At 38.6% G+C, this 20,836-nt stretch overlaps 1 long non-coding RNA gene across 2 annotated transcripts in view; it reads right to left on the bottom strand.

The window, feature by feature from the left end:
- LOC104988555 overlaps window positions 1-20,836 on the bottom strand; it is a 66,211-nt gene that overhangs the window by 10,384 nt on the left and 34,991 nt on the right. Inside the window, exon 3 of one of the 2 annotated variants that reach the window (XR_825251.1) lies at window positions 2,655-4,243. The exons of the other annotated variant lie outside the window; for it this stretch is intronic. This is a non-coding gene — a long non-coding RNA (uncharacterized LOC104988555). Of the gene's footprint in view, window positions 1-2,654; window positions 4,244-20,836 lie in introns of those variants that run through there. 2 annotated transcript variants of the gene reach the window in all.

Raw genomic sequence — 20,836 nt, 5'->3', positions numbered from 1 at the left:
ATTGGGATGGAATGATGGCATGCTTAAAATGAATCTTTTGGGGGTGATGGATGTGCTCATTGTTTTTTGCGGTGCTGGGTTCACAGGGATACGTGTGTGTTGGATTTTATCAAATTGTACACTTTTTAAATAAATGTAGTTTATTATTTGTCAGTCATAACAATCAATAAAGCTGTTAGACAATACCTGCTGCTGCTGCTGCTAAGTCGCTTCAGTCGTGTCCGACTCTGTGCGACCCGAGATGGCAGCCCATCAGGCTTCACTGTCCCTGGGATTCTCCAGGCAAGAACACCGGAGTGGGTTGCCATTTCCTTCTCCAATGCATGAAAGAGAAAAGTGAAAGTGAAGTCGCTCAGTCACGTCCAACTCTTAGTGACCCCATGGACTGCAGCCCACCAGGCTCCTCTGTTCATGGGATTTTCCAGGCAAGAGTACTGGAGTGGTGTGCCATTGCCTTCTCTGAGACAATACCTAATTCATGGTAATTCCACAGTAAATATTTGTTGAATAATTGAATAAATGAAAGGTTGTATTAATTATTGGTACTACTTGAAGAATAGTTAAATATTATGTGAAAAAAATTACCAGATCATACAACACAATAATTCTTAGGAAATCATCAAATGCTCCCTACTTCCAAAAAAATCTGATGAACAGTATCTAAATAAATGTCACCCATTTTTTTTCTCTGTAGTAATATGAATGCTGATTCCCAAATTCTGTAGAATTATGCAGTGACAACAAGAAGAAAACAGTTATCTTACTATTTTAGTATTAAAGGGAAACGTTTCAAATTCTGAACAAATCAGTAATCTATATATAGTGTTCACAATAACTTTCATGAATAAGTATGCACATAGTCAGTTAAAGAAAATCCACTATTTTTCCCCTATTTAAAAAAAAAAGAACATTTCCTTGTTTCTGAAAATCTACAAAACAATAACTGGGGAGGATCATTTTTATTGCAAGGAGATTGTTCATTTTACAAGAAAGTTCACAGAGGAATTACTGAAATATCAGAGTTTACCAGTGCATTCAGCTGTTAGTTATCAGATTGTTAACTACTTTACAGGATGAGGTTAAGCTAGAGAGAAAATGAGGTTAATACACAAAAATGGAGTATTGGAACTACTTTGAATTGGCTATACACCAGAAATAAGAGTTTGAGATGTTAGAAAAAATAACATAAGACAATGGATAAAAGGACACATTCTTAACAGAAATTCAATTTATGATAACACTATAAGATGATGTCTGTAGTGGAATATAGTGAGGAAACTGACTAATATTTGGCAAATTGAATACATATTTAGTTGAGCATATTTAGGTAAAAATCATCGATGCTTTTCATATCAAAAAAAAGAGCATATGTTAGGAAACTTGTGAGCAGCCTCTCAAACTTAATAAGTTATTCTCAACCTCCTTAGAGCACCTGGTCTTCGTGAGTATGTCTCCTTGACTTCAAGGGAAACTAAAGTTGATGAGCCTATGACATTTTATCCTCATTCAATTCTGTGATCAGAACTAAGTGACTTGTGAAACTGTGTTGATTCTGGGTATGGATCTGTGACCTCAATAATTTGCAAAATTGTGATATGTGAGTTTAATTTTTTTGTTGTTGTTTTAGTGTGCAAGCCAGGGAACCAGACCAGCACACATCTTTCATTTCATTTGATAAGAAGTGAGATACAGCTATATAGCAACCACACTGCAGGATATTATGGCCCTTCCATTCTGCTATAATGATTCCACTACATATAACTAAGAAAATCTAGGAGGAATCACCTTTGTGTTCACAGGTAAGTATTTTCAGAAACCACAGATTTCGAACAAATAAACAAACAAGCAAATAAAAATCTATTCTCTTAATCTGTTTTCCCTTATTGAAAACCATTAGTTCATTGGGCATTGCCGACAATTTTGTTGGTTACATTCACTCCCAACATACACTGATGAGGAACCATCAGTGGCATACCATGGTAGTACCACTTTATGCTACTGATTTTCACCAGACACTGAAATGTACCATGGGGTACTATCCTACCATATCAGGCATCATTGTCTTTCCTGTGGGGCACCATCTTTCACATCCCTCTGCTGAAGTGTCAAAGCAGTGTTGTGTTCTTTTCATCTAGCCAATCAACATTTGGAGAGGTTCTACTATGTGATGAAGAGACAATGGTTAAAATAGACCATCAGTTTTCAATAGGGGAGCATCACAGAGTATAGAGCAGTGTCTTGGCCCAGCTGGAAAGACGGAGAGGTAGAGCAGGGGTAGATTGTACAAAGCTTTACCCTAAAAGCAATAGGGACTCAAAGTATTATGGGAAGTACATGGTCATGCATGCTTTTTGAAAAAGGGCTGTATAGTCTCAGTGAGGAAAAAAGAATAAATGTAGGGAAAGCAGTTATAAGCCTCTGGCTTTAGCCCACATGAGGTATAGAGAGAGGCATCAATCTGTTAGAGTTTCAGAGGGAAAAAAGTCAACAAGGCTGCTGATAGATTGAATGAGGGCAATGAAGGATTGCAAGATGCTAGGGATGACCCCCAGGTTTTTCACTTTCTCTGACTGTGAAGGGAAAAACTCTCTTTAGTGTCACAACTCTCATAGGATTCCAACACAGACCTCTGTATTTGTGTGTGCATGTGTGTATTTTTTAAAAAAGTCATCATTTATTGATTTCTTCCTGTGTGCTAACACACTGTTATATTTCTCAACATGCAATAGTGCATTTAATTCCCTGAACAATTCTGCAAGTTAGGTACTCACTATGTTTTTCAATTTAATGACCGAGATAGTAAGGGAGTGAGCATTAAATAGGAGTGTCCAAGGCTGTTTGGCTAGGAAGGAGCAGAACTGATGTTGGTAGCTTGGCAGTCTGAGGCCTCCTTCTTAAAAATGCTGTGCTTAACTCTCGCTTTCTCAGTTTGTGTTAATTTTCTTTGTATAGAATGCTGATATAAATGTATGGAAGAAGTGTGTGTATATGTATGCATGTTTCCTTCGTGCATGGGGTTATTTGTGATACATGCAGGTACATATATATTTGTGTGTACATGAGTATCACTGTACATACAGGTATCAGTGTGTCTTGTGTTTTTTTGTGGTATATATCTGGATTATGTGTATGAGGTTGTGTGTGTGGTATATGTGTATGTAATCACATGCTAGACTAAGAGATAAATCATTTTATTCTGACAGTGAAGCCTTTATTCCCAAGTAAGCTTGTTACACCCTGATCCTTAGTTTATTAACACAGTCTTTTCCCATCCTGAATAAAGTGTGAATTATTTTAAAGAAAATAATCTCTCAGGACTCTATCATTATACTAAGTTATTTTTGTTATGCCTTTTTCTTAAATATTTGTGTTTAAAGCTCTTATATAATGTAAAGCAAAAATAAGTTTATAAATTAAATGCAAACAAAGAAAATCTAAAACTAACAGCATGATGCACTGTAACGGATGATGCTATTTTGCTGAAACTAAATTCTTGTAATGAGAATATGGCATTGATGAGCTATGGCACAGTTTTGGCTTATTTTTAAAGTAGCATGAATAAAAATTCCTCCATTGTTTTCCGCTCTTCGCAATACTGAGTACTTTATTCATGCAGTGCACCTTGATGTAATTTGGCTTACACATTACATTAAAGCAATATTTATGTATCAAATAAATTTCTCCATTTCTTTTCTTTCTCATCAGCACACAATAACTACAAGAATTACATAAAAACTAATATTGGTACTAAAACCTCATATTACACAATTATAAATTGTCATGTTCTTACAATATATCATGTTTATATCATCCAAGTTTAATACAAGACTTAAAAAAATATCTTAGAATTATTGAAGTCTTGTTTGAAAAATGCTACCTTGAGATTTTTTGATGCTATAGATTCTCTAAAGTGTCTGACACAAGTAATTTTCCCTCTGACAGTCCTAAAATTCCATTAACAGATTCAGATCTTGAGATCCTAAGAAGGAACCCAGATTGTTCTTTAACTGTCCCTTACCCCCACCACCACTACCACCAAGTTGAAACAATTTCTTCTTTACAAAGATGTAGCAGCTGCATGGCATTTCCTGCATGGCATTGCCTGCATGGCATTCAGTTGAATGGCTCAATATTCATTCATTCACTGCTTCCACAAACACGTGTACTATAGGCTTTTTGTGGCACAGGGGGGTAAAAAGATGAGTGAGATGAAATTTCTGCTTCAGAGACTTTAGACCATCACCTGTGTAAGAGAAACAGACAGCTAATCCAATGTGCACCTAATCCGCAAGCTATAGATTTGTAACTGGAACATATAAGTTTAATAAGTATTTATGAGTTATGCATGTCATATTGATGATAATTGAAGACTTAAGAATTATGAGTGAGATCATTCCAGAAGCATGTATAGAGAAGAGGCTTATATTACACATGTATTTCAGGATTGGGCAATTGAAGGAATTGCCATGAAGAAGACTATGAAGAATTAGCCGTAGCAGTAGGATGAAAATCAGGAGGGTTGTGTCTCAAAAATAAAACTAAAGGAAGGTTTCATAAGGAGAATCCTGTGACCAGGGTCAAATGCTGCCAAAAGATAGTGAAAATGAACTTGGATTCATTTTCATGAATGAATGGATGTGGGATTTAATGGCAAGGAGTCTGGGAATAGTTTTGCTGCATTAAAAGAGATGTGAAATAAGGAGAGTTTGGTAGAATCTACATGTTGGAGGCTTGGGGGCTTGTTGAAATTCAGTTTTGTTTTTTTTTTTAACTTATTTCAGATCATAATTGAAAGTAGACTTACCACTTGGAAAGTTTCTGTCAAATCAGAGCCCATAGTGTTCTATCACAGTAGAAATTTGCCAGACAATTTTACTGTTTGAATTTAAATTTGGACTTAGTTTATAAGTACATAGTTTCAGAGTCTATAATGGCTACATATTTGAAAACTGGAATTCCAGAATCATGCCTTGTAGAAGTCCCTGCAGTTCAACTAGTTTGGCCTCATTGTCTTCAAAAGAAAACAAAGTTCAAAGCACTTTACCAAGTACGGAGTCTAGACTGGTGACATGCTTTCCATACTAGGGTTCGTCAAGCCCCCAGAGCCACTGACCTGTTAGGAACCGAGCTGCACAGTGGGAGGCAAGCGGTGGGCAAAATGGAAACCATCCAGGTGCATGGAAAAATTCTCTTTTACAAAACTGATCCCTGGTGTCAAAAAGGTGGGGGGCTGCTGCTCTATACCACACTGCCTTACTAGGTTCAAATGTTTGTGTTTAAACATTGTTCTTTGAGAACCTATATCTTTCTAGAAATAATACCAGAATATTCAACTTTTGAGAAATATGCTCAGAAGCAAAAAATGAAGGGGAGACCCATGCTATGAAAACCATACCCAATACCACTTTAAACCCATATAGACTTTAGGGGCCATGGTAGCGGCTATACTTTAATTTTTTGCCAAATGGCTCAATCAGATATATTTTCTCTTCTCTCGTTTGTTGCTATAAAGAATTACAGCATTAAAGGTTTTTTGTTCACATAATGATCAAATAATTAAGAGTTCATTTTAATAATTTAAAAACTTTATAATAATAAAAGGGGCTTCCCTGGTGGCTCAGAAGGTAAAGAATCTGCCTGCAATGAAGAAGACCTGGATTCAATCCCTGAGTTGGGAAGATCCCCTGAAGAAGGGAATGGGTACCCACTCCAGTATTCCTGCCTGGAGAATCCCATGGGCAGAAGAGCCTGGCAGGCTACAGTCCATGAGGTCACAAGGAGTTTGACATGACTGAGAGACTAAGCAAGCACATACATATTAGTGAAAAAACACAAATGGTTGGATGGTTTTGTCACTTCATTGTTTAGTCACTGAGTCATGATTCTTTGCAACCCTGTGGACTGTAGCCCACCAGGCTTCTCTGTCCATGGAATTCTCTAGGCAAGAATACTGGAGTGGGTTGCCATTTCCTTCTCCAACTTGTTACTTACAAAGGCAGTTATCACATTGTTCATCTTTCCATTTGAGATGGGTGCAGCACAATGGAGAGACACAAAAGCCTTGATTAGTTAAACCTATGACCAAGGCTTCAACCCTGAAGTTAAACTTTGACCTCCAGATTGAAAGAATTATGACTTGGTCTCTGGATACCTATCACTGTCAGTCTTAACAAATGCAGGAACTCAAGGCAGCTAACACACCAACTCTTCTAATTAGGCTCAGAAAACCTAGTGACTAAAGCTTTCTTCATATATTTTATGAACAATGACATTAGTAGCTATGTAGGGTTTCTTTATCCTTCTATTATCTTCTCCACAACTCAGTGACAAGAATAAAAGAGATATTATTTTTCTCTGAGATAGATGAAGAAACAAGATGAGAACAATTAAAAAATATATTCAAAGTTACACAGTTAATAACTGGTGGAACCAAATTGATAACCCATCTATCCTAACCTTTTTGAAGTGGGTCAGGCAGCTACCCATTGGAAAGAAGCAAAGCTAAGAGGACAGAATTCTTTATGGTGATTTCAGATCTAAGAAAAAGGGCATAGATTTTTTTTCATTTATGAAGGAGAAAAAAGATGAATATATATCCTTTGCAATTCCTGTCATTGAGAGGTGGAGTCTACTAATTTTTCCCTATGAATTTGGGTTCCTTTAGTGACTTGCTTGAATGATAGAATGTGCTGAAAGTGATATTCTGGCTTTCTTAGGTGAAGTCATAATAACCTGTGTAGTTTCTGTCTATGCTTCTTGGAAAGCTTAGATTCCAAGTAAGGAATCCTGAAAACACCATTCTTTAGGGAAACTCAAGATCGCTGCATGCATGAAGCAAATGGGATGACCGGGCAGACCCAGCTATTTCAGCCATACCAACCTAGCAACTGATTTTTGAATTATAAAGCCATATTAGATGTTGTTGTCCCAGGAGATACAATGTGGAGAAGAATTGAAGAATGCAACTGATAAAATAGGTCCTTAAAATATAGCCCTCATTAAGCTGTCCCAACAAAATGTAGCTACTTGAGGCAGCCGTGTTGACTCCCAATCATCAGGGAGCAAGGATAAGACATTCCCTGTTTGAATTATGAGCATTATAAAAATGGAGGTGTTACACCACTGAATTTTAAGGTGCTTTTAATAGATAGAAATAGCAATAGATAATAAATAAACAGAACTAAACAGTAGATAAACAGAACATGTTAGGTAAAGCCATTGTATGGTGTTACAATTGAGAGCCCTTCAAAATTAGAATTTTACTCATGGAAATAACATGGTAAAATCCAGTTATCCAAAATGCTTGAAGAATAAGTCATTCTGGATGATGAAATGATGGCCATTCAAAAGATGAAGGTGATCAATCTTTTAAATGCTGGTAATGTTGTATTTTAACTGTTTCATATGAATAGTTATATATAGAATCACTTATGCATTAAACACAGACATTGAACACATATGCTAAGCACTTGGTAAAAATTTTGACTAGACAGAGCCCATGCTCCCCACAGAATTTCCAGATTATGGAGGAGGAAAAAACATTAACTTTCCCAAAGTTTCAAAGAAGTCATGTTATAAGGCCAGGTTTCCAACTCAGATCTACCTGACTCCAAAAACCCAGATTTGTCTGACTCCAGAGTTCACGGAAAGACACTTTATAATATGGTACAACTGAAGCCAATGCCCTATTCTCCTGCTTTTAACTTTATTCCTTTTTAAAAATCATCATTTTAAGTATTTCCACTCTAAAAAATACAGCATTAAAATTATTTACGTCTGTCTATGACCTTTTAAATACAAGCTGAGCTACATTGTGAAAGTGAATTTTCTTGTGTTTCTGCATGGTCATAGCTGGGCTTTAATCATCAAATCCAAATGAAGCAAACTGTTTGCAGTCATTTAAGATGGCATCAGTGATAATAATAATGATTCCTTACACTTTCCTGGTGCCTCTCATCTAAGGATTGTAAAGGGCTTTACAAACATTAATTAAGCCTTACAGGATTTCAATGAGGTCATGAAGCAGTTTAGTTATTGTAATACACTGAGACTTTAAATAAAGCAAAAGCAACTTCAGAATCACATTTTGAAGTGCTTCCCTTTGCTCTTGGTGGTTTGGATCCAGGTGTTTGAGAAGGATTTTTGTATTCCTTCTTTTATTTCAGGTTTTTAAGAAGTTGTAACACTATTGTGTGTCCCTTTTACACATTGGAAGACACAGAAAATAACATTGTATATTTCACAGGAAACAATTGATTCACAAAGGTACATTTCATGTTCAGTTCAGTCCCTCAATTGTGTCTGACTCTTTGTGACCCCATGGACTGCAGTACTCCAGGCCTCCCTGTCCATCACCAACTCCTAGAGTTTACCCAAACTCACGTCCATTGAGTCAGTGATGCTATCCAACCATCTCATTCTCTGTCATCCCCTTCTCCTCCTGCCTTCAATCTTTCCCAGCATCAGGTCTTTTCCAATGAGTCAGTTCTTCTCATCAGGTGGCCAAAGTATTGGAGTTTCAGCTTCAACATCAGTCCTTCCAATGAACACTCAGAACTGATCTCCTTTAGGATGGACTGGTTGGATCTCCTGGCAGCCAAGGGACTCTCAAGAGTCTTCTCCAACACCACAGTTCAAAAGCATCAATTCTTTGGCACTCAGCTTTCCTTATAATCCAACTCTCACATCCATACACGACTACTGGAAATACCATAGCCTTGACTAGATGGACCTTTGTTGGCAAAGTATGTCTCTGCTTCTCAATATGCTGTCTAGGTTGGCCATAACTTTCCTTCCAAGGAGTAAGCGTCTTTTAATTTCATGGCTGCAGTCACAATCTGCAGTGATTTTGGAGCCCCCCAAAATAAAGTCTGCCACTGTTTCCACTGTTTTTCTATCTATTTGCCATGAAGTGATGGGACCGGATGCCATGATCTTATTTTTCTGTTGAGCTTTAAGCCAACTTTTTCACTCTCCTCTTTCACTTGCATCAAGAGGCTCTTTAGTTCTTCACCTTCTGCCATAAGGGTGGTATCATCTGCATATATCTGAGGCTATTGATATTTCTCCTGGCAATCTTGATTCCAGCTTGTGTTTCTTCCAGTCCAGCGTTTCTCATGATGTACTCTGCATAGAAGTTAAATAGGCAGGGTGACAATATACAGCCTTGACATACTCCTTTCCCTATTTGGAACCAGTCTGTTGTTCTATGTCCAGTTCTAACTGTTGCTTCCTGACCTGCATACAGATTTCTCAAGAGGCAGGTTAGGTGGTCTGGTATCCCCATCTCTTTCAGAATTTTCCACAGTTCATTGTGATCCACACAGACAAAGGCTTTGGTATAGTCAATAAAGCAGAAATAAATGTTGGATTCCACATGTAATAAGTACCCAGCATTACCATCCACTCAAGAGAACAAAGAACACAATACCTGCCCTCAAAGAGCTCCCAACACAGTGGGACAATGTACAAGTAAATCAGTGTTATTGTAGTGTGCTAGAATGATATATAAAGTATTATTCAAGCATGTGAAAGTATATTGAATTCTGAAAAATAATAGCTAATACCACACAGAGCTTATTGTATTCTACCCTTCCAAGACTTCACATGAACTAACTGCTTGATTTTCATGATAATTCTGGTATGTAAGTACTTTTATCTGCCTAATTTTACAAACATGGGCACCAGGCATAGAGATCTTGAGTAACATGCCCAGGCTCAGCTATCCACCTACAAATAGCTCTTGAAAGATAAGCTTTGATAATAGGCAAATTCCATTTTAAAACATCAGAAAGAGAAATAATTCTAATGTATTTCTGATCAGCAATAACCTCTGGGAAAAATCATCAAAGAAAACCAAATTTCTATGGAGGATTTCAGTACCATTCAGACTGTCTTTCAATGATAGGCTCAGCTCACAACTTTATGAGTCAGTTGGGACCAATGTTGTTTAGCCCTAAATCTCTGGCCAGGGCCATCATGATGCAGCCATACATGAACAGTAGGCTGCCTTACGCTTATACACTGATGATATATATTTTCAAGTCCTGAGATACTGCCTTCACTATTGCCCAAACTTCGATTCTCTAATGATAAAAACAGTAACTGTCCACAGGGCAAATTCTTGGAAGTCTTCCGTCTTCGTCCATTTCTTCCATTCCTTTCCTCTGGTCATGACTCTGGTCCTGTTTCTCCTTTTACTACTCCAACCTCATCAGAACACCTGAAACTCTTGTTTCCATCTGGGGGCTCCCATTTCCATTTCTCATATAACCTGCTCAGTTAGATTTTCATGGATAATATTGGCAATCTGAATTGTGTTCCTCTTGAGTATATTTTGCTCATTAATCTAGATGAAATTCAATACCTTCCTCACTGAGTCTGATTCAGGAGTTCCATGTGGCAAAGTATTGACTCTCTGCACATTGTGCTGTGCTGTACTTAGTTGCTCAGTCATGTCTGACTCTTTGTAACCTCATGGACTATAGCCCGCCAGACTCCTCTGTCCATGGGGATGCTCCAGGCAAGAATACTGGAGTGGGTTGCCATTTCCTTCTCCAGGGGATCTTCCCAACCCAGGGATAGAACCCAAGTCTCCCACATTGCAGGTGGATTCTTTGCCATATGAGCCACCAGGGAAGCCAAAGAATACTATAGTGGGTAGCCTATCTCTTCTCCAGGGGATCTTCGTGACCCAGAACTTGAACCAGTGTCTCCTGCATTGCAGATTCTTTACCAGCTGAGAAACAAGAGAAGCCTCTTTGCACATTACCTAGTCATAAAAAGATATGGGTGTAATTTGAAACATTCAGAAGCAATGCACATTTTCCTTACATTTTTCATGATGTTATATGTTGATCTACCTAGGCCTGTTGGAGAAGGAAATGGCAACCCACTCCAGTGTTCTTGCCTGGAGAATCCCAGGGAAGGGAAACCTGGTGGGCTGCCATATGTTAATATGGCAGACCTGAGTTGGATATTACAAATTCAAGAGATATGTAGTGAATGTGTGAGAAGAATAGAGGCATATTCAGACAATAGGTACTGGACCAAATGTGAAAAATTTCAAGGAGTATTACTTAGTGGAGGATACAAATAGTTAATTTGACCACAAGTAATATGCAGTGAAATACAAAGCTCTGAAAGTCCCAAAGGGACTAATTCAACAGGTCTTAGTAGGTCAATGGATGATTCTGAGAGAATAAAACAATCTCTTACCTAAGGCCTAACTGAAATGCGTGTGTGTGTGTGTGTGCACGTTTGCGTTTGGATGTACACGTGGATGTATAAGGGCAGGGAGGTAAGAATGTGTTCTAAGCTGGAGGAAATAATGTATGCAAAATTTTGCATACATTTGGGGAGATCATCAAGTACTTCTATTTACAACATCACTTATAGAAGACATCATGGTAAGAAAGGATAGAGGCTCAAATTAAGGCACTAGCTTAAGAAATTTGGAGTAGGGATATATTTAGGTGGTGGAAACAATAAGAATTGATTAGATATGAGAGAATGGTTAACAGTAACCTCTAGACAGGTGACTGAGTAGAATCATTCTTTCCAGTGGCATAATGCACACAAGGAGGGCCAAGTTTTGAGGGGATCCAATAACATAAGTTCAATGTTGGAGATAATATATTTGAAATAATATGGTAATTAACAGAATGGGCTCTGGAACCAGACTGTCTGGGTTTGTATCCTGGCTCCACTGTTTATTAGCTGTGTGACCTTGGGCAAATTACTTCCCTATACCTTGATTTCTTCATCTTTAGAATGTTGTTAGTTAATTGTGATGGTTCATTTTATGTGTCAACTTAACTGAGCCACAATGCCCAGGTACTTGATCAAGCATTACTCTGGATTTTTCTGTGACAATATTTTGTATGAGATTAACATTTAAATTGGTGGACTTTGAGTAAAGCAGATTGTATTACATAGTGTTGTTCAGCCTCATCCAACCAGTTGAAGGCTTCAATGAAACAAATGCCAACCTTCCCAGAACAACAGGAAATTCTGCAGCAGACCGCCTTTGGATTTGAACTGCACCTCCAGCTATTCTTTGAGTCTCTAACTATTGGCCCACTCTGCAAATTTTCAACTTTCCAGTCTCCATATGGGTGTGTATATATATATATATATTCATTCAGTTACTAGAAAAATTAAATAAGATAAAATATGTGAATGTTTTAGAATAGTACCTGGTACATGGTGAGTACTCAAATACTAAGTGTTCAGGGGTGTCTGTGGAGCATCAGTGTCCAACATGTTTTGCATACATCAGTGTGTATTTGTAGTTCATGGGTGTTGTGTAGGGTGAGATAAAGATTTGGTGTTGCTAGCATATACATGATAAATGATGCAATTAGAGTAAATTAGATTATCCAGAGAGAGAAGATGCCACATAAGAAAGGCTCAAAGCACAATCTTTAAAAAGTTAATATTTAAGAGATAGACAAAGAAAGCTTTAAAGGAGAAGCCAGAAAAGAGGGAAACCAGGAGGTTTTCATTAAAGAATGGCAAAATAAACTCACTTTTGGTAAAATTAAAGTCAGAATAGGACATTAATTTGGGAAATATTACTAGAGTGGACATATGTCTGAGTTTACTTTGACCTCTCCAGGTTTGCACCTGTTGTTCCAGTAAGGTTAGAAAATATCTGATGGCCACCTAAGATACTACCAAGACAGTCAGCATGTGATTTGAAATGGTTCAGTCAAGTTAAAAGAATAGGGTTTTTCTCACATTCTTCCACTGTTTGGAAGAATGTGATGAAGAATGCTACTGACAACCATTTTGCTTTCACAGAACATAGAACCTGATTTCTAGATTTCAAGGATGAAGTAACAAATTAAAAAAAAAAAATTAGAATTTTTAACTTTTTGGCTGCACCATGTGGCATGTGGGATCTTTACTCCCTGACCAGAGATTGAATGCATGCTCTCTGCATAGAAAAAGTGGAGTCTTAACCTCTGGACTGATAGGAAAGTATCAACAAATTTCTTTATTCTTTGAGGCATTTTGATTGGGAGTATTCTGTAACTTGAAATCCAAACTACCCTAACTGATGTCCTGAGACAAGGGCAATTGTCAATGGAGGAAATACAAAGTAGCAATATTCTAACTATAAAAGTGAAGTAGGGACCATAGCCCCACAGGCTCCTCTGTCCATGGGATTTTCCAGGCATGAATACTGGAGTGGGTTGCTACTTCCTTCTCCAGGGGATCTTCCCGACCCAGGGACTGAACCTGGGTCTCCCATATTGCAGGCAGACACTTTACCGTCTGAGCTACCAGGGAATCTTTTTTTTTTTTTTCTATAAGACAGTTTAAAAATTAGGGAGAGAAAAAGATGGTGGAGGAGTAAGTGGACGTGGAGTACATCTCTTTCCATGGATACATTAGGAATAAGCTTTCAGGCACAGAAGTGCATGCAGAACACCAGCTGAGAGCGGACAGGAGTACCTGACCAGAAGAAAAGAATATATAGAACTACGCAAAACTCGGTAGGATGAAGGAACTAGGAGGAAAAACAAGAGGGTTAGTAGGACTAGACCTGCCCTCAGTGGGTGGGGGAACTGAAGTAGGGGTTCAATCCCCACATCGGGGCAATTGTCTGAGTCAGAGGAGAAACATTTAAGGTTGAGAGTGAAACAGCTGATCTGTGGCAGCCTAAATGGATTGAGAATCAGACAGTCCTTGCCGCAGCCACACATACCCGGGACAGGGATGCAGGTCCCTTGGAAGTTGCAGTAGCTGGGAGCTTGAGTTTAGGGGTTGTGGAGCAATCCCAGGGTAAGGGCTGCTGGAAGCTGGGGTTTTGGGGTTGTGGAACAATCCAGGGTGAGCACTGTTGGGAGCTAGAGTTTAGGGGTTGTGGAGCAATCCCAGGGTGAAGGCTGCTGTTGACTGCAGAGAGATGGATCATGGGGATTTGGGGGAGGAAACTGTGGGAAATGCCTGTGGAGGAAAGCTGGGCAGCCATGGAAACTAGACAATGCTGCTGAGTCACCTGTAGAGGGTGGAGCCATCACGATAGCCTCTCTCCCCACAAGCCAGCATTGGCAGCTGAACAATAGAGAGGCTGGCCTGTCAAATGCCTGACACACTGAACTACAGAGCAGGATCCCACCCAGGGTGCCTGTTTAAGTGCCTGATGTGCCAATCTACAGAGTTGAACCCCAGTCAGGGGAGCCCCTCTATGTGCCTGATGTGCCCGAACAACAGAGAAGGACCCCAGGCAAGGGGGCCCTCTAAGTGCCTGAATGGGTGAAGCTTCAGAGAAAGACTGGCTAAAGAGGCCTTCTGATTGCCAGCTTGAAAAAAGACTCTGATAGGGCCATAACTCCTAGGGCAGAGGCAGTCCGTGTCCCTGCATAGCCAAGCCAAGCAGCTGCACCACCTTCGTGCTCAATTCTCACTGGGGCAGAGCTCCCGCAGGCAAAAAAATTTTTGCATATATGCACACAGGGTCTCTTTGGTCATGTCCAACTCTTTGTGCCCTGTAAACTGTGGCCTGCCAGGCTTCTCTATCAGGGAGGGGGGTTCTCCAGGCAGGAATACTGGAATGTATTGGCCAATATTGGTTGCCATACCCTTCTAGAACACTATACTTCCTGCTACCATAGCCGCCAACCCGCCTGAGTACCTCGTGTTGCCAGAACCTCTGCGATCCAAGCAGCTGCACCACCTCCACACCTGACCTTCACATGGACAAACCCAAGTCCTTCAGGGCAGCCTTGGGAGCAAACCCCAGTGGACAACCCACATGGAGAGGTGGAAATAAAACCATAATTGAAACCCAGGGGCAGTGTGGCTAAGAAAGGAGACCCAAAACCTTTCCACCAACTGTACAAGCTGCAGATTAAATCCACACAATCAACTAGGCAGACTCTGTGTCTATGGAATATATAAAAGGTCATTGAGAGCTCCCACAAACGAAAACGCACTAGTTCTGATAGCTGTGGACATTGGAGGCAAGAATACACAGGAGTAGGACCAGATAAGAATCTGAGCTGCCCCCACAGCAGGTCCAGAGATCAGGACAGCGTTGTGCATCCTGGGGAGGTGAGGTGGACTGTGACTCCCAGTGAGGGAAAGGACTCTGACAGCAGTGACTCAAGAAAAACATTTATTATTCTTATTTTTTGACTTGTTTTGTAGATTCTTTTGGATTTTTTTTTCCTTTTTCCCCCCTCTTTTTCCCCCATGTTGTAGTTGTCAATTTTATTGACACTATGAAATATAATTAAGCTTTTGAGTTTTTTTTTTTTCCCTCATTCACATTTTTAATTGTTGTTATAAACCTCTTCCCCTACATTGGACTTTTGTGGTTCTATGGAGTCTTCCTTTTTTTTCTTTATTCTTCTTCCATTTTTTTTCTTCTTTTTAAAAATTTTAATTTTTTATTTTTTAAACCTATTATGTTTTTTCTACATTTATACCTTTATTTGCCTTTTCTACTGTTATTTTCCTCTTACAGTTAATCTTTAAGGCGTATAAATCTTCATTTACCTCTATTTAACTTTGTGTATCTGTTCTTTCTTTCCTTTTTTCTCAACATTTTGTTAGTTTTATTTTCAATGCTTTATTCCCCAATTGGCACCTTGCTTTAGTTTCATTTTCCAGTTTGTGTTTTAGTTAGTTTTGTTCTGGTAGATCTAATTTTTGGTTTCTTTGTTCATAGGGTTAATCTATTGTACTTTGTTTTTGTTGGACTGTTTTGATTTTGCTTATGGGTATTTATGTATATTTGTATATACAGTCACACTTTTGATTGTTGTTATAAACCTCTGACTCTACATTGGACTTTTGCAGTTTTGTGGATTTTTCCTTTTTTTTTCTTTCTTCTTCCATTTTTTCCCCTCATTTTTATGCTTTTAATTTTTTTAAACCTATTATTTTTTTTCTACCTTTATGCCTCTGTTTGCCTTGCCAACTGTTCTTTTCCCCTTGCAGTTAATCTTTAATGTGCATAAATCTTCTTCATCGACCTCTGTTTAACTTTGCTTACCTATTCTTTCTTTCTTCCCTTTCCTCTCAACTTATTTGTTAGTTTTGTTTTCACTGCTTTATTCCCCACTTGGAACCTTGGTTTAGTTTTGTTTTCCAGTTTGTGATTTAGTTATTTTGTTCTTAACTGGTAAATATAATTTTTGATTTTCTTTGTTCACTGGGTCAATCTTTATTACTTTATTTCTCTTGGACTGTTTTCACTTTGCTTATGAGTGTATATGTATATGTGCATATTCCATTATTTTAATTATTATTTGCCTGATTTTGTAACTGCCACTTGTCTGGGGTTCATCTTTGGTTTCCATTTTTGGATATTTGTTTTAATCTCATTTAATGCCATAACAAAACACTTGTGGAATCTTCGTTCCTGACCAGAGATCAAGCCCTGAGCCTTTGGAGTTGGAGCACTGACACCAAGACTGTAGAATACCAGAGAACTAACACTCAGTTCAGTTCAGTTCAGTCGGTCAATCATGTCCGACTCTTTGCAACCCCATGAATCGCAGCACACCAGGCTTCGCTGTCCATCATCAACTGCCGGAGTTCACTCAGACTCACGTCCATTGAGTCAGTGATACCATCCAGCCATCTCATCCTCTGTCGTCCCCTTCTCCTCCTGCCCCCAATCCCTCCCAGCATCAGAGTCTTTTCCAATGAGTCAACTCTTTGCATGAGGTGGCCAAAGTACTGGAGTTTCAGCTTTAGCATCATTCCTTCCAAAGAAATCCCAGGGCTGATCTCCTTCAGAATGGACTGGTTGGATCTCCTTGCAGTCCAAGGGACTCTCAAGAGTCTTCTCCAACACCACAGTTCAAAAGCATCAACTCTTTGGCGCTCAGCCTTCTTCACAGTCCAACTCTCACATCCATACATGACCACTGGAAAAACCATAGCCTTGACTAGATGGACCTTTGTTGGCAAAGCAATGTCTCTGCTTTTCAAAATGCTATCTAGGTTGGACATAACTTTCCTTCCAAGGAGTAAGCGTCTTTTAATTTCATGGCTGCAGTCACCATCTGCAGTGATTTTGGAGCCCAGAAAAATAAAGTCTGACACTGTTTCCACTGTTTCCCCATCTATTTCCCATGAAGTGATGGGACCAGATGCCATGATCTTCGTTTTCTGAATGTTGAGCTTTAAGCCAACTTTTTTACTCTCCACTTTCATCAAGAGGCTTTTGAGTTCCTCTTCACTTTCTTCCATAAGGGTGGTGTCATTTGCATATTTGAGGGTATTGGTATTTCTCCTGGCAATCTTGATTCCAGCTTGTGTTTCTTCCAGTCCAGCGTTTCTCATGATGTACTCTGCATATAAGTTATATAAGCAGGGTGACAATATACAGCCTTGACGGACTCCTTTTCCTATTTGGAACCAGTCTGTTGTTCCATGTCCAGTTCTAACTGTTGCTTCCTGACCTGCATACAGATTTCTCAAGAGGCAGGTCAGGTGGGGGGAGTATTAAATAGTGAGAACTCACACAAAGGAAACCGCTTGAATAGAAGACCCAGCATCACCTAACCACCAGTAGCACTCTGTGTAGGATGCTTCATTTAAATAACAAAACAAAAATACAAACCCAATATACAGCAGACAGGATTACCACCTCAAGCAGCCTTGCCCATCAGAGGAAAAACAAACAAACAAAAAGTCAGCATAGATCTCACCCTATACAAAGCTTACACAAACCACTAGACCAACCTTAGGAGGGGAGAAACAAAAAGGAAGAAAAAATTCAACCTTGAAGCCTGGGAAAAGGAGACCTCAAACAAAATAAGTTCAAAAAATAAAAATAATGAAAAGGCAGAGAAATACTATACAAATGAAGGAACAAACTAGAAACACAGAAGTCCAAATAAACGAAGAGGAAATGGGCAAACTACCTGAAAAAGAATTCAGAATAATGATAGTAAAGATGATCAAAAACCTTGAAAATGAAATGCAAGAATCAACTAGAAAAGACCTAGAAGAATTAAAGAATAAACATACAGAGACAAACAACACAATTACTGAAATTAAAAATAATCTGGAAGGAATCAGTAGCAGAATATCTGAAGCAGAAGAATGAATCAGTGAGCTGGAAGATAAAATGGTGGAAATAACTTCTGAAGAGCAGAATAAAGTGAAAAGAATGAAAACAACTGACAATAGTCTCATAGACCTCTGGAACAATATCAAATGCACCAACATTCGAAATAAGGGGTCCCAGAAGAAGAAGAGAAAAAGAAAGGGTATGAGAAAATTTTTGAAGAGATTATAGTTGAAAATTTCCCCAACATGAAAAAGGAAATACTCAATCAAGTCCAAGAGGCACAAAGACTCCCACACAGGATAAACCAAAGGAGAAACATGCCAAGACACATACTAATCAAACTAACAAAGAATAAACACAAAGAAACAATATTAAAAGCAGCAAGGGAGAAGCAAGTAACATACAACGGAAACCCCATACACTTAACAGTTGATCTTTCAGCAGAAACTCTGCAGACCAGAAGGGAATGTCAGAATATATTTTACATACTGAAAGGGAAAAATCCACAACCAAGATTTTTGTACCCAGCAAGGATCTCATTCAAAATTAATGGAGAAATAAAAAGCTTTTCAGACAAGCAAAAGTTAAGAGAATTCAGTACCACCAAACCAGCTTTACAACAAATATTAAAGGAACTTATATAGTCAAAAAATACAAGAGAAGAAAAAGGATCTACAAAATCAACCCCAAACAATTAGAAAATGGCAATAGGAACATATATATCAACAATTACTTTAAATGTAAATGGATTAAATGCTCCAACCAAAACACACAGACTGGCTGAATGGATACAAAAACAAGACCCATATATATGCTATCTACAAGAAACCTACTTCAGACCTAAAGACACATAGAGACTGAAAGTGAGAGGATAAAAAAATATATTCCATGAAAATGGGGAGCAAAAGAAAGCTGGAGTAGTAATCCTCATATGAGACAAAATAGACCTTAAAATAAACTAGATTACAAGAGATAAGGAAGGACACTACATAATGACCAAGGGATCAATCCAAGAGGAAGACATAACAATTGTAAACATCTATGTACCCAACATAGGAGATCTCAGTACGTAAGACAAACACTAACAGACATAGAAGGAGAAATTGACAGTATAACAATAATAGTAGGAGACTTCAACAACCCACACACACCAATGGACAGGTCATCAAAACAGAAAATTAATAAGGAAACACAAGTCTTAAATGATACATTAGATGACATGAATCTCATTAATATCTTCAGAACATTCCACCCAAATGAAGAGGAATACACCTTCTTTTCAAATGCACATGGAACCTTCTCCATGATAGACCAAATAAATCTAGGGTCACAAATCAAATCTCAGTAAATTTAAGAGCTGAAATCATATCAAGCATCTTCTATGACCACAGTGCTTTGAGACTAGATATCAATTACAAGAAAAAACTGTAAGAAACACAAACACCTGGAGATTAAACAACACGTTTCTAAATAACCAACAGCTTACTGAAGAAATCAAAAGGGAAATAAAAAAATTTCTAGAAACAAATGACAATGAAAACACAACAACTCAAAACCTATGACATGCAACAAAAACAGTTCTAAGAGGGAAGTTTATAGTAATACAATCCTACCTTAAGAAATAAGAAAACCATCAAATAGAGAACCTATCATTACACCTAAAACAACTGAAAAAAGAAGAACAACCCCCCCCCAAAATTCATAGAAGGAAAGAAATCATAAAGATACAAGCAAAAATAAATGAAAAAGAAATGGAATAAGCAATAGTAAAGATTAATAAACTAAAAACTGGTTCTTTGAGAAGATAAAATTGACAGTCCATTAGCCAGACTCATCAAGAAAAAGAGAGAAGAATCAAATCAAAAAAAATTAGAAATGAAAAAGGAGAGGTTACAACAGACAATGCAGAAATACAAAGATTAGGAGACTATTATGAACAACTTTATAGCAATAAAATGGATAACCTGGAGGAATGGACAGATTCTTAGAAAAGTTCAATCTCCCAAGACTGAACCAAGAAGAAATAGAAATTACAAACAACCCAATCACAAACACTGGAATTGAAGCTGTGATAAAAAATCTCACAAAAAAACAAAAGCCTAGTGCCATATGGCTTCACAGGGGAATTCTATCAAACATTTAGACTTCTGAAACTCCTTCGAAAAAGTGCAGAGGAAGGAACACTTCCAAACTCATTCTACAAAGCCACCATCACCCTGAGAACAAAATCAGACAGTCAGTTCAGTTCAATTCAGTCGCTCAGTTGTGTCTGATTCTTTGTGACCCCATGAATCACAGCACGCCCGGCCTCCCTGTCCATCACCAACTCCCGGGGTTCACTGAGACTCACTTCCATTGAGTCAGTGATGCCATCCAGCCATCTCATCCTCCGTCGTCCCCTTCTCCTCCTGCCCCCAATCCCTCCCAGCATCAGAGTCTTTTCCAATGAGTCAACTCTTTGCATGAGGTGGCCATAGTACTGGAGTTTCAGCTTTAGCATCATTCCTTCCAAAGTAATCCCAGGGCTGATCTCCTTCAGAATGGACTGGTTGGATCTCCTTGCAGTCCAAGGGACTCTGAAGGGTATTCTCCAACACCACAGTTCAAAAGCATCAATTCTTGGGCGCTCAGCCTTCTTCACAGTCCAACTCTCACATTCATACATGACCACTGGAAAAACCATAGCTTTGACTAGACAGACCTTTGTTGGCAAAGTAATGTCTCTGCTTTTGAATATGCTATCTAGGTTGGTCATAACTTTCCTTCCAAGGAGTAAGCGTCTTTTAATTTCATGGC

The sequence above is a fragment of the Bison bison genome, unplaced genomic scaffold (assembly GCF_000754665.1).
Source record: "Bison bison bison isolate TAMUID 2011002044 unplaced genomic scaffold, Bison_UMD1.0 scf7180017864136, whole genome shotgun sequence".
In the NCBI taxonomy this organism is placed as follows: Eukaryota; Metazoa; Chordata; class Mammalia; order Artiodactyla; family Bovidae; genus Bison; species Bison bison.
Note: the sequence above shows the minus strand (reverse complement) of the source record. Positions and strands in the feature narration are given on the sequence as shown.